This window comes from Pollicipes pollicipes, unplaced genomic scaffold, assembly GCF_011947565.3.
Source record: "Pollicipes pollicipes isolate AB1234 unplaced genomic scaffold, Ppol_2.1 Scaffold_7231;HRSCAF=8579_pilon_pilon_pilon, whole genome shotgun sequence".
NCBI lineage: Eukaryota > Metazoa > Arthropoda > Thecostraca > Pollicipedomorpha > Pollicipedidae > Pollicipes > Pollicipes pollicipes.
In genome coordinates, this window is record NW_023597034.1 from 41,443,744 (window position 1) to 41,459,640 (window position 15,897).

A 15,897-nucleotide genomic window follows, 5' to 3' on the forward strand; every position below is an offset into this window, starting at 1 on the left:
ACCGTCTTATTACTCAGCTCAGTCAAACGTCAGCATGGGGCACAACCAAACAACTGTGGGTGGCATGTTCGTGATAACAGCCCGTGGGTCAGTCGGAACATTCTTCCCTAAGCCGTATACTGCGGCCTCGTCTGGATGATCAAGGGGCCTCAAATTGTAAGAGGCTTTGGCACGTTTTTAGGAAAACTCGCAAAATTTTCAGGGCGCTAGCACCGACGATTTGGAACTGATGCTGGACAAATAAATGGGGTGTGATCAATGCGATCTCCACATGAGGAAGCTGCCACGAATTCAGATTTTGTGTTCTAGCAGAACTTTCCCTAACTAGGACATTCACTCCCATTAACTTCTGCTGTAACCCCATGTCCACACGAGATCTATACCGAGCTAATGCTAAGGGGCGGCAAATGTTCTGACGAATTAGGGGAAATGCGATCTGTACTTCAGTTGTCTCGATGCGACTTCAGGGTTGATGATATGTTACCAGCAGCTACGGGGATGGGCGACCTCCCTCCGGTACCCGCTTCCGCCGTCCCTGACCACGGGCAGAATTATTACAGAGCACTGCAGGCATGCCTTCCTGTTGATCAAAGGCAGAAGATAACCTCAGCGGCTGGCTCCTTCGTTGAACACCCCAGATATCAGAGCCATCTATTCCACTTAGCTGGCGAAATGCTGCTGATCTCACACGATAATCCTTGCCAACGGCGCCGTTTGAGACGCCCGGCTTATTCACGAAGCGCGGCCACGTAACGCTCAGACCTAAATCGTTGTGCAAGCCACCAGAGGGCTTGCCAAGGGTCAATTCGGCCCGATAGCAGGCGCTTGTTACCAAGTACAGCACGCGGCTTTGTAACAATTCGTGAATGAAACGGGTCTTACATGAACATGGAGAAAAGTTTGAACTTTGTCTGGCCCGATCGTTAAGCCTTTAAAAGCTGACAGCTGCACAGCCACTGATCGCAGTGTCACGCGGTTTAAACAACCGGCACCGTTTTTGTCAAGCAGTGCAGTAAGGATATCGAAGGCATTTGAGCACGAGCCGTTTGACCAAGCGTGATTTTGCTGCAACATTTCAAGTTGAGAAACATGTGACACACTACTGCAAGGCATCGAATGTTACCATATCCTGATTGCAAAATGAGCCCAGTGTTGCAACACCATGAGACCCCCACATTTTGACGGAGGAAATAGCGGGAAACGATGCCGTCAGAATTGTGATTCACAGCGTGCAGTCGGTCGCGCACCCCGAGCACCAAGCATGGATCAAGTCGCTTTCGGACGTTTTTGCGGATCCACGTGACGGGAATGGATATTCTCGGCAATTAGAGCGAAGACAGGCGTTGAAGCGGACGCTGCCGTAAGCGAATGAACCGCCTGTATATCACGAAGCGACGAGAACATTCTTGCACATCTAGTACGATCCCGATCACCGGGAAGCGGTTAATACCACCTTTTTAAACCGGTATCGGCGACAGCATCCTGTGAGCCAGGCCATCAGCGTCTGGTCCACCGATACACACAGGTGACCATCCATGGTCGAGCTCGCTGCCTCCAATATGCACCCAAAAAACTATAATGTACGCAGTGCTTTAGTCACTATCATCCAAAAGGCAAATTCAGGCAAGCCAACCGGTTTCTTCTATTGAAATTGCCATATATGTTCAGCCACACAGTCGACTAACTTCCAAACGATGCGATATTTATGGGCGAATGCCGGGTTAGTGGACCTCTAATTGCTGGACTCATGAAAGAGGGGGTCTCCAATGGATTAATCAGACTTGGTCTATGGCTACTAAGAATTTGTGGCAGCCTTTGTTCTAGTATCATCACATGATGATCATTTGAAGCTCTTACAGTTTCATAACCTTGCTGATCCCAAAGCAAAGATAATTACGTTGATTCATTTCAAGGGCTAAGCTATGCATCAATCATGCCAAAAGACGCTGGTTTTTTTAATTTGTTCTTTGCTCGCAAATGAACAACATATTTTACCAGTCAGAAGTGGCTTACTGTGAATACTTTTGGACTTTTTGAAAAGAACGTCTTTGTGAAAAACGCCGTTTTTTGTTGAAAAGTGGTAGTGTAAGCTACACATGGAAGGAAAGTAAACATTTGGCTTAGAGTGCCTGCAGCGGCTGAAGTGTCCCAAGAGGACTGCAATTCGCAGTCAATTGGACTGATCTGACATACAAACTAATGCATCCACGGCTTAACAAACTGAAAACAGACGCGGTGTTAAGCAAACGTTGCAAAAAATCGCGATGATCTAAGCGGTGTGGGAGGTCTGATGGAAAGGTGGTTACTTAGGCAACCGCCGATTATTAATGATGCCTATTATGTATGTGAAATGAATCAGTAGAACATCACATCAGCTGATCGTAGCCTCATTTGGGTGGGGGTGGCCTCCGCAGTGCTCCAGATCATATTTTATTCTGATGGCGTTGAGTTATACATTCAAAATATGAAGCGTGGCAGTCGTAAGGAATCTGAAGTGACTGGATGCAGGACAATGGTGAAGGCCAGGGTATTGTATGGCCTTAACGCAGGAGTGCCCTGATCCCAACATCTGGCGGATTAACGCATTAAGTAAAAATTCCGGTATACGCAGTGTAATCGATGCATTCAGTCTGTCTTTACGTCACGATGATGGCCAGTTTGAGAGTCTGCATCAGTTGACGCAGTCTCACGCGCTTTGTAGCTGTTCTTTTTCATTTTCCGATCCATTCTCAATGGTTGCCCTGCACACAAAAGTGCAAAGTCCGGTTGCGTGGGCACGAGATGTCAAAAGGTTCCGAGAGTGCCGAACCAACAGCGTTAACTAAAAATCAGTCTTGCTGACGTAAGCTACCGCAAAAACGTGCAATAATCACCGCAACCGCAACGCACGATCACTCAAAACGGGCGTCGACAGCATTCGACCGGTTTGTGTCCGACCTTCATTATCTGCTCTACATTTTCCACAGAACTTTCACCGCTGGGCTTTTGCAAGGTCCGGCCAGCACATACCACCATGCAGTACGTAGACGTGCGAGCCCCTCGACTGACGACTGGAGGCCAGGTGAACCTGCCAACGTTCAGACCGCTATTTCTGCCGCCTAGCCCCGAGACCCTGCCGCGAGTTCTGACCGGTGGCTGCTTTTGTTCTGGGATATCAAACTGCGTCAGTACAAATCCTGATTCTGACAGTGGAGGACACTGGGTTTGGGTGCTACCTTTCCAAGACATTTTCATTTCCTAGCCGGTTTTGTTTGGAAAGATGTCGTGCGTTTTGTCTTTGTATGTTTTACCCAGCACTCAGATCTCTGGGTGTTGCGATATCTTTATTACCCCTCTACATGCCCTCAGGGCCACCCTTCTAGATATGCCGGAAGAGTAAATTTACCTTGATTGGGGCTACCGAGGGCCAGGGGCACATCTTCAACAAGGATTGTGACACCATGGTGCCTGGACTACGCATCTTCGACCAGGGTTCAGGGTGCCTTTTCACTCGTGATTATGAGAGCCGTTTTACTTGATGAATCGGTTGCTGATCGGCTTCAGAACTAAGTTGGCTTCCTATGACGAGACAACTTGTGTACACTTATGCAATATAGGTTCCCCTAATGCCACTGGCCTGTTAAAATAGTTTCCTCATTTCATTTGTCCTAGACCAAGAAGATACTTCTGTTCAGCGAGTGGCTTTCAACTCCAAGTAGTGTGGATCATCTGGGCCATTACCACTTTCGCTCATTGCATTCATCTCTAACGCTATAAACCAAAGCGCTGTCATAATAAAAATACCTCTGTGCGCTATTTTCTTACGATAACACCTGTGTTTCTGAAGATTTAACTCAAAACTGCTTTTGGTGGGCCTCGCCTATTCGGTAGTAAACATCCTGGCCCCAAGTACAAACGGGGATCACACAGAACATGCAGGCATTAAACGGTGCAACGCATTCCATTTCTTTATCCTGTGCAGCCAACAGCATAAATCACTGAATGTCAGTTGCGAGTTCTGAAACGAAAAAAGGTGGGTTAAAATGCAATGCATGGAGTCCGTGGTCATCGGCAGCACGTCGTCAGCTGACGGGCCGTCGGTCAGCAGTCAGCTGATTGGCATGTCAATAGCCACGCTCCAATCACGCCTCCGTACTCTCTCCGCGTTGACTGGAGTCGCCTGTGGTATGTGTCCATGCGCGAAAAATAGCCACCATAATGCATTGAAGAGCGCTAAGCAGCATTGTGCAGATCAGAATCTCCTACTGACTTAGCCTCGTATTTCTAATGCCCCAACAAGAACTCTGGCTCCATTTTTGCCAAACTTTCAGCTGGATGCCTGCTTTTTATGGTAACAAGACATCTCATATGTCCTGCATGCACTCAACTAAAAACCCAATTTAACAAGTTTGACTACAACCATTTTTGCATACCCTGGATCCACCCATGAATTTTCCATTTTGAGACTGAAATCGGTTGATAATCGTGACAACCACGTCGCATCCAAAGTAGCGTTGACTTTGGCGTGTTTTTTCCCTCTGTTGCCCAACGATAAATTTTGCAGTTTTTTTTGGTCTTAGAAAGGTAGATCTCGTCAAAAAAATCAAACGACTTACAGGTTTTCTTACATCGGGCCAGTAGTTCTCGATATCTCAGGTGGAGAGGAATCCGCGCTGCCAATCTCGAGTAGCAATGTTTGAGAGTCCGCCCGGATTAGTGTTAAAACATCGCGGCGTCATGAGCGTTACATTGTTAAGCTGGTCACTTTTGAGCTTTATCATTTTATTACGTCACACACGGAGGGAAAAGCGATTTAACACGCGATCGGATGGGGGGCCAAATTGACCCCGAGGGTGTTCCGAGATGGTTTCCAAACGGAAAACAAAATTTTGCATAACTGTAGACAATTGAATAGCGGATCGTGCGGCATCAAAAATTAGATGTACCTTGTAAGGTCGCTGACCTACAGCAAATCACAGCCAAACCATGGATTCAGCGAAGTCAGTTTCTAGGGAATCGTTCAATCTGATAGAACAACGGAGTGTGGGACGAAGCCATACACCTCTGAGATACCTTCTTAGGCAATACCACAATCGAATGACCGAATTCCATTGACCTAGGGTCAGGTATAAAGGCCAGACCAAGGTCAAAACGAACCTGTTTTTTACTCTAAAGCTTGCATTATGGGGCAGTTTCTGGTGCTCATTTCGAATTGATTGATAACGGGAACCGCATTAGATATGTTCCATGAACTTCTTAGAGGTCAGAATAGTTCGCTGACTCAAAATGACCCAGGTCACGATTTCGTTTTAACGGACATACCGCCTTGCGTAATCTTTGTGGTTTATTCAAGTGCAAAACTCAGAGCAGTCCTCTATGAGTCCGGTCACTACGAATTATGAAAGGTCAAACAAGGTCACTGACCTAAAATGAGCATGCGACTTTTTACTTAGAACAGGTACCTAGGTTCTGGGGACACTTTGGAGACCAACTTGGAGTTTGACCTTGTTTGACCTTATTTGACCCGAATATCGTGACCTAGGAACCTCAAACTTAACTTCAATGAGCTCATGTACAGGCCAACACACCCTATGAATTTGGTGCCTCTAGCCCTCATAATTTCTGGAATCTCAGCAGGGGTCAAGTCGACCCCCACCCGGGCGAAGGGCATCCAACCAGCCACCCGGGCGAGTGTTTATGGATCGTAACCAAAGCGTAACAGAGTGGAGGGAGAGGAGACGTTGCGCAGAGGAACGTTACGCTGAGATATGGTAGCAAATCGCGGCGATGTGTTAAGCAAAATGTTTGAAATTCTAAGTCAGGTCTGTTGTCTTCCGTTCATGACGGGCAATACGCCCTTTGAACGCACCTCTAGCTAAATTGGGGCCAAATGGAGCTAAACATTTAGGACGTTACGCTTAACACAGCGTAATTCAACCAGGGGAGATGGGTGGTTTTCGCTCATTTGAACGAAAGAAGAACGGAAAACGAATGCAGTGCTGTGCCATGGAACTTGTTCTGGTACCTGCTTCTGGACTCCATTCGGCTCATTGCTTGTCACAAGATGATGCACAGGGCTTAGTTAATTGCGGGAAGTAAAATTGCACGCGGCTAGGCGTTGTTGGAAGCGAGGCAGCAGACCGGGTGAACCTTACTTAACGAGACACAGTTACCTGAAGTCGCACGGCCGCCAGTCTTCTGTAACGTCATGGTTTTGCAAACACTAGCTGCAAATAAACCCGGTCTTTAGCAACAACAAACCCAACTCCGCAAAAAATGAAATCCTTTGAAGCATGAAAAATAACACAGCATCAACTTCTAAATATTTTATGAGATTGCACTAGTTTCCTCGCTGAAATGGTGTCAAGTCATGTATTCATGCCGATCACAGTTACGCCACTGCTCATTAAATCCACTATCTCGACAATTATTAGGCTTGGAACGTAGGCAGTTTTCAATACTTGTCGAAGAAAATGAGCACTTAAGGAAGGCCGTTACACAACACTATGATGCGAACCGCTTGTCTTCATTATCAATTAAGAGTAAAGTACACATTCCACGTTCCCAGGGGTGAACGTTACAACAGTATATCTTAGTGATAGGATCGTAAAAAAGCTATTATTTTCATACCCTAGGTAAAATAAACCAGCTATTCGTGTCGGCCTCTCAGAGATGGCCAACGCTGTGTCAGCTGATTATGTGGGAGGCACGCGGCGGCGTTACCACGCATTTGGGAGCGCCATTTTGTGCAGGTGAGAACAATATCAGAAATTTTGTTTACAGTTGGGCTCCCACCACCTTGATGTTTCTGTTTCTAGAAATAAATCATGTTATGAAAAAAGTCATGCAATTCCTTTAACTCTCACCCTGATGGCGGCGGAGGGGAGATGCCGCCTCCCCTGAGACTATCTGAGCAAATCTCTTCAGCGTGCCGCGCAATCACGTCGAAATGTTTGTAGTTCATGGAGCATTCATTGCACGTGTTTTGAGACCCAGAACAGAACATTCGTCTAGCTCCTCTGGTTTCCGAGGACCAAAGGTTTTGAAGAACACTGCGCTGCGATACACGGTCGGCTCGGGCAGGGGACGGCACCCAACGAATCCATCGATCGCGCGATGGCCTACACTACCATGGAAACAGAACCCTACATCATAAATGTATGCTCAAAACACATAGCATTGCATGTCAACGTACAAAGAAAACGGAAAACCCGACTGCGCAAGTTTCGTGTTGTTACGCGGCATAACTTCGTACATGTTGGCCTCTTACACTGAAAAGGGTGATTTTTAGAAAATAAATGATATCCTTCCTGACATAATAGGGCTCAATTATTGACTTAGCACGGAACAATAGATTCCCAATCAAGATCTCGTCAGGACCAAGCTACCGTCTTTTTTCTACGAAGCTCTATCCTACTTAGTTTGGAAATAGCGTGCTGGGTTGCAACGACTCCCTCCGCCAGTGCGCGTCATAAATAGGAGAATCGGGATGACGGCCAAAGGTCTCCATCAAAGATGCCTTTCTTAGAATCGACTGCTCTTTTTGGCGTCAGGCAACAGCCAACTGTACTCAGCTGTCAGCCTCCTTGCTGAGCATCACTGCGTGTGTGTCTGTGATAGCCGGGGCAGTGTCATGGGATTAGCGAGCGAGTGAGTGTGGTGAGGGAGTGTATTCTCCACCAAATCTGGAGTTTTAACATCACGTCTGTGTGCTTCCACATGTGCACGCCTGTGACGAGCCATGGAACGAATTGACTTCAGGCACTACCCCCACCCCAACAGTTATCCATCGCCGCCGCTCTTGGAAGTAACTGTTGATATCATAAGTCAAACGGTAGAACGCCTTTTTATTCTGCCCTGATTTGTAGGCTAATAACAGATGAAATCGTACTGACAGCAGCCCTGCTTGCTGAATGATGATGACCATTAAATGGGTCGGTCATTTGAGACTCGATTAGGGCTCACAGCCCGTTCGGGAGGTTGATCTGGCTGCGCCGAACTATATCTAGCTAAATTGTACCACGAAGTTGTACACCAATACAAGATCTCAGCACAGTAAAGCACTAGTTCAGAAGCAAGGCCCTCAAAAATGGACAATAACCAGTCCAAGCAGCTTCACTGCGGCGGATATACAAAGGGCAAGGGGCAGTGTGCGCGGACCACTGTCGCCTGAAATCACAGCACCATTTTACGACGGCACTGAAAAACAAAGCTTTAGCTGGTTTAATTGGTCGCTGATAGATTGTATTGTTGGATAGTGCCGTGATTCGTATTCTGAAGGGCATGGCCTTTAGCAGTTTCATTTTAACGGACGTTAGCTTAGTGTAGCCTGTCCGGGCCGACAATCTGTGGCATTTATGTGAGTACTAGGGCTCTGGAGCAAATTTGGCGATGCGAACTCAATTAGCTGTGTAACAACTATGGATGTTAATGGTCGTGTGTGATGCCAAGCTACCAAGTACGCACAGGCTACGAACACAATCCACATAATTTGCCCCGAACATGACAGATTCCATCTAATTTCAAGGACAAGTTTATGGACCAAAACTACCGGGTATATCAACATTTCGATACTTTCTGCTCAAACAAACTGAAGTCTGATTCCTGAAGCTTAAGTTGCCACTGGCAATTTTAAATTACTCAAATACCCATGAAGTGGTGTAGACTCAATGTTTCATTGACGCGGTGATGTGCATATGATTAAATAATGTTTAGCAATATACTCTCATGGCTTCGCTCGGTGTTTTGAGCCATATCAACAGCTCTGAATCAACCCAAATACGTCCTTCATGACGCATCAAAACTGAAACCAATTCACGACCCACACTAGATGTGTCCATGGTTGCATTCATGTTCACGAGCATATGCATGGGATATAAGTGACGCAACACCTTCAGCATTTAACAGTGGGGTAGTCCAGCTTTTCAGAAACTTTGCGTTCATTCCTGTTGAGCTTCAATGTAACGCCTGTGAAACTCCTGGACTTCGTTCGCGGCACGAAATGGCCCTGGATAACAGAGAATGACACTAAAAGGGAGAAGTCTTGCCCACTGCGTTTTCGCGGCATGTCCATTCCAGAGAACATGACATAAACCTACCAAGGGACCATCAATACATTGTGCAACGTTTTCTCCAGCTTTTGCCATCCCGTGCACCTATCACTTCCGGAACTCGAGAACGGTTGTAACACATGCAGTACCATGCACGAGACACCCCTCGAGACGTCCCTGCACTCGCCAGTCAAGTGCATAATTCACTGACTGATATAACCGGGAATATCAATCGTCGGCAACGTTCCATTCGTTAGTCCTTTGAGCCGTATTCCCTGTCCGCAATGCCCTGAGTATGACCCTGACTGCCACGTCTCTGATCGGATTGATTCCAGAAGTGAAACAGGGCAGCTGCCAAAAACTCGGGGAAGGCCAGCATTGCTCTACTAGCGCAAATTTACTGTGGATCTTCTAAATATCGGAATATTGCTCGGAACTGGTGTAGCCATGCCTTTCGGTAACGGTTGCAATGTTTTCTCAAACCTGGCATAACGGCGCATGGACATTTCATTTAGGCAAACGCTTCCGGCGCCATGGCGCATTTAGGTACGACGTTCGTGCATACCTTTACAAGGATTTTGAGAGCCCTCGCAGTTAATAATTCTGAAGACGAAAACTGAGTCGTGCCTTCTTCGCAGCAAAAGACTACTCACATTCAGTAGCTCGGCAACATTGTACTACAGAGTTCGCACCCTTGAGAAACATTCGCCATTTGGTTGACAAAGGTGCTATGTCAAGTTTTAGAACAGTGCTTCCATTCGACTTAAGCCTTTACGTTGGAGCATACAGTGGTTGGAAGGGGGGGGGGGGGGGTCCCAAGTTCGGATGCACTAGCGACGGTAGAAACGAGTAACAGCCGCACAACGTTAGAAACGGAGCTCTTTATCAGGCCCACCAACTCTGGTATAATTCTGCACTGCGAACCTGCGCATCCAACTTCCACTAAGCACAACATAATTCGTAACATGTTCCATAGGGCTCTTAACAACTCATCAAGTAGTGAAAAGGAAAGAAAGAGCATAAACAAATATTCACTTTGCTGTCGGGCAATAGCTCTTATCCGCGACTTGTAGGCAGAATGTTGGAAAAAATAAAACAAAAAACAAAAAACCTGGAGCGCATGGTAGGATGGGTGGCAGGAGGCGGGAACGCGTCCTACATGACGACGGGTGCTTAACGCTACCTTACATATCTGGGCACCTGCTATGGAAAATCAACAGCATCGCCAGACGATCAAATCTGCGCGTACGCATAGCTTCAAAGGACGGCAGGAAGCTGAAGGGGCCTCTGGTGAAGTCTTTTATTTCGAAGCTTAAGTGTCCGGTCGGCAATAGATGTCATTTGTGTAAGTCTGGGTTTCGAAAGGCTTGCACGCAAGACAACGTGGTTTACGAAGGTAAGTGCAAACTCTGTGAAGGACTTGGAGGGAACATAGTCTTTGTTGGAGAGTTCATGCACCCTCTTCGTTTGAGATATAATGAACACCTGCGAGAAGCTAAAAGCAAGACAATAAATGCCCTTTCAGTGCCATTTTTTTGGCAAAACACGCTAAGGCCAGGAAGGTATAAACCAGGAACCCAGGAGGGAATCCAGGAAGGTATAAACCAGGAACCCAGGAGGGAATCCAGGAAGGTATAAACCAGGAACCCAGGAGGGAATCCAGGAAGGTATAAACCAGGAACCCAGGAGGGAATCCAGGAAGGCATAAACCAGGAACCCAGGAGGGAATCCAGGAAGGTATAAACCCAAGTCCCCTTTTAGAACCCAAAGTCATCTACATAGCGCGGGGCCACCCAGACGAGAAAATAAGTGCATCTATTCTTACAAAACAGTCGGCGACCAGACTTTAGCACGCGCTTGGGTGGGGGTCAGACTGACCCCCAAAAGTTTTCCCGGAATGGTTTTCGAACTGCGAGGCGTAGCCGCGCTAAATTGCGCATAGTTAGAGACGATTGAATGACGGATCGTTTGATGTCAAAAGTTTAGATGTGCCTTGTAAGGTCGCTGGCTCACAGCAGGTCAAAGTCAGGCCATGAATTCAGCGAAGTCAATTTTTAGAGAATTGCATAATCTGATGCAGCAACTGAGTGTTAGACGAAGATATACATCTCTGAGATACTTTTTTAGGCAACACAACAATTGAATGAACGTGTTTCATTGACCTAGGGTCAGGCATAAAGGTCAGACCAAGATCAAAATCAACCTGTTTTATTACCCTAGGGCTCGTTATATGAGGTGATCTCTGGTACTAAATTCGAACGTATTGACGACAGAAACCGCATTGTACATCTTCCATAGACTTCGTAAAGGTCAGAATACGTCACTGACCTAAAATGACACAAGTTAACGTTTTTTTAGGAACATTCTGCCTAGCCTAATATTTGTTGCTTATTCGAATGCAAAACTTATAGCAGTCTTGTATTATCTTCGTCACCATGACCTTCAAAAGGTTAAGCAAGTTCACCGACTATAAATAAGCATGCGAACTTTTGGTCAGAGCAAATATCTAGGTTCTGGGACATTTGGGAGAGCAACTTAGACTTTGACCTTGCCTGACCTTATTTCACCCAAAGGTCATGGCCCAGTAACCTCAAACTTTGACCTGAGTGAGTTCACGCACAGATCAAGCCACTCTATGCATTTTGTGTCTCTGACGCTCTTAGTTCCTGAAATCTTGGACGGGGTTAAAATGACCCCCACCCGAGCGGGGGTATCCAATCGGCCACCCGGGCACGTGGTAACGTACAAGGCTGACGATGGCCGATTATGCGAGCGTGATATGTGCATTGATGTGTGATGTGTGCTAGCTTGAAATCGTTTGCATGTATAAGTGATGCCTGACGCGTGATGCACCATGCCTGTTTAATTGAAATCGCTTGCATGCATAATTGATGCGTGATGTGTGATGCCTGTTTACTTAACCTCGCTGACATGTTGAATGAAGCATGATGCGTGGTGCCTGTTTACTTGAAAGCATTTGCATGTACACGTATGTTTTGCGAATTCTAAATCTTAGTTAGAAATGCGCTGCATCGCAGAAATGGCTGGCAATTGCTCTTTGTATAATCATCTGAATGTTGATGTCCTGTACAAGCTGTGGTCCGTTGTTTAAAAAAATGACAGAAACATGGAGTGCGATCATCGGTAGGCAATTTTGAATTCACTTCTGCTTTTTGTTTTGATAGAGACGTAGTGCGGAAATATCAGCGGATGTATATGTGTTGATATCTTCATTTTCTATATCCTCATAATATCTTCATTTTCCTGTTTTTGCCCGAGGAATAAGATTATTACTACTGTCTCATCTATGTACATCATGTTCCTCGCAACTGCACTCAACTTACGTCATTGTAAATATATTTGATCCAGTTCCGATGACGTTCTTTACAATATGTGGCCGCCCAGGACATACACTTACGTCTATGAACTAGCTTTGCATCGAAGGGCATGCATGCTATTTTAACGATGTGATGACCTTATTCGAGTGACACGGGCAGTGCAGCAGCCAGACCTCAACGACGGGCCTGCGTTATAACTTGCCTTTCTTAATCAAAGCGCGTCATTTGTTGTGCACATTCAGTGCCGCGCATAGCCTTGGATTCAGTGCACTTACCAAGCAAATGCTATGGCGCGTGTCCAGAACCCACCAATCAAAAAGGATGGAACCAGCCATCGGATAACTTTGCCCTCAGCCTTCATGCTACACCCACCTTCGGATGGTTGTACGTGCTGCTTAGTGCTACGACACGGTCGTCCCCGCCCAGGATGAAGCCTCTTTGGCCGGCTGCCAATTGACCTTCCCACGTAAATCGGGCAAAACAGGGCGGCTGCTCAAGAGCTGGCACCCCGTACCCCTCTGACCACGGGAACGTCGAAGGTCACGTCTACACGGCTGACGGGAACACAGGCGTTCACCAGTCACGCAATTCGGCGTGGTCCGGGCCGGCGACTGCTGCCCGCGTCGCCCTACTGCTGCCAAACACTGCCTTACGTGTCATTAGCCATTGCCACGGCGATGAATCATCGCTCTTGTCGTCGCCGCAGTCGATAATGGCCGCCGGGGGGATTCGGCAGCATTAGTGTGATGACGTCTCTCAGGTGTATTTACCTGCGCTGTCATATGTCACCAAACGATTCCTGGCACGTTAGCCAATTACCTAATGGAATAGTGGGAAAACCAGCGCTGAATCTAGCCGCTTTGGTTCTGTTGAATTTGAAACGTTGTGTATTTTGTGGTCAACATTTCGCCGGACCTGGTCAATACAGCTTTGAAATACCTTGGAATTAAGCTCCAAATCATCACAGCTGACCTCATGAGGAATTCAGATTGCAAGAACAATCAAAGCGATTCATTGCCACAGTGGATCGTTGTTATGCATGTACGAATGTAGTGTAATGTGGCCTTATAACAAGGGCATAAGTATTTTTCGTGATAATCATCACCCGGCGCTAGCAGTGATTAGCACAGGGACGTGCTCAAGGGGAGGGCCAAGGAGCCTTTGGTCCCTTTCTCCCTTAGCCAAGTGGCATACACAAATCGGTGGGCGATTTTGAAGAAATTCGGTCCAAACTCTCAGGATTTTGCAGAAGTTTGACATTTCCTGCAAGCAAGTTTTGGCAACGTGCCGGGGTGAACGAATGCAACACCTCATCGCCTTTGAAATCCAACAGATCTCAGCAAACACCCATTCACCTTCCTCCCCGCCCTTGACCTTACATCGGCACTTCTGCAGACTGCGCACCAAACGTTGTCGTGGAGCATTCACCTGAATGGCATAAGCTGTAGGCACGGCACTCTCTCGTAACTTTACAGCTCCAGCTGCATCTGGGGCGGAGACTGTGCCGTGTCCGCAGCCTGCTTTCCGACATTGCATGCTAGGTCACTGGGTCCACCGGCTGCTCCACTGTGCATTGTCACGTGCAATAGCATGACTCCTGTCGCCCCCACCCCGCCGCGCTGAGCGGGTCGGAACCAGCACACCTGCACTGGAGCTGCCCAGCGGTGCCGTTTTCGGATGACCCTACGCGGGAGCGGTCAGCCCGCGGCCTGTCCCACGAAACACAAAAGGCCCTTACGTCGCCAAGGGGGTAGAATGCGGCCACTGCTGACTGGCCATGGCGAATGAATCTCTTTTCGCAGCCCGCTGTTTTCCAGCGTGAGACCGAAGAGCGATCTTTTACTAAGAATTTGTGAGTGAGGATTGAGATGAGATGAGTGAGGATGTGAGGATTTTCCTGGTGAAAAAGTGCTTGCCTGTGGCGCAGTTTGAAAACAGCTACATGTGTCGCCAAGCAAAATGCTGTGTCGCTTTGTCGGTCGAATCGATAATCGATATCGAGTATCTCGGGGCATAATCTTCGCCATGAGAACGCACAAGGACGGGCTTGGCATTAATCTTTGCTTGACTGCAAATTGCGGAAGCTGCCCAGGTTTCCCGCAAAGCCAAGTCTGAAGAGAGATAAATGTCGCTTTTTACCCGCTTGGGGACGCCTGGGAATTGCGTCACAATACCGCTGACTCTGTCTGGCTCCATAACGCCATAACATTCCATTCCCGATAACGCAGCTATTTGTCTCCATGTCGATGGTGCAGGACTATTTCTGCTGTCACGTACAAATACACCACAAGGGGTAGCGCAAATACTGCGATCGTTATGTAAACGCATGTGATACCACCTTGGTGATCAACAAAACGCTGATTGCATTGCATATCAACTCGCGTTTATGCACCATGGTAGTCCACCGTCGGCTTGTCAGTACCAGTGCTTGTCTTTTCACTTGGTGGCTGTGCCAATGCTGGCCAGCGTGTATTTGGCTTTGTTCGGAGAAAAACGGTTTAGCCAAGCTAAACACAACGTAACCGGTGAGACAAGAACCAGCCATCCCAGATGGTTCAGGAACCATTGGCATGGCCTACGTGATGCGTGCAGTGAGCTTTTTAGTAATTCGGTCTACGTTTGAAGGCCTGAATAGAGTAGTTAGATAATGCGGTTGAGGGAATAGCTGACGGTTAAATTACTGTTCATCGGCTCCTTGAAGATAATTTCCAGCAGAGGCGCAGCCAGGAGTAAGTCATGGGGATGTTGCCCCCCGCCCCCCGAAGCAAGAATCGAGCGTAACTTTTTCGCCATTTAAACATTCCTCTGCAATCCTTAGATCAGGAAGATTATTTCGGAATTTTAAGTTTCATTGACCACGACCGGTAGTGGCATAGCGTGCCCAGCAACAAATATGACAATGTCAGCGTATAAGCGAGTGGATGTGTGCGATACGCAACCGAAACTGCCCTCTGTCGCGCTGGAGCAAATCAGCCTTGATAGCTTACTGACTCATCAGGTACCGCACGCATTAGCGACTGTGATGCCTGCAATTTCTTCGCAGCGCATAGGTTACGTGAGCGGGGCAGGGACTCGCTCCTAAAAAAGCTCCTTGCCATACCTCCACACCCCCATGTTGCAACTTCTGGTACACCACTCCCCAGTACTAGATACTGGCTGCGTCGCTGATTTCCAGCCATATAATGCTCATGGTATGTGGAGTGTAGGATATCACAAAATACGATTTGCTTCACGGGACAGTGGTCGAATAAATGGTACCTTGCAACAAATTATGCGTACACCATCGAAGAACAGAGGGGGAAAGCGGCACTCAGCTCTCGCTGCTATCACCCCCCCCCCCCCCCCCCCCAGGGTGACAGGAGTGCCCGGGTTCGAAGCTCAGGTCACGCCTACCTCCGATGATTGTCACTCTGCTTTGACCGGACGGCGCCGGTACGGGCCGGACCCGCGGCTCTGTCGACGGGTCGCCGTCGTCGTAATCACGGGGAAGTCCCTGTCGCCGACGGGGCCGGTGTCACCGGTCCGATCGC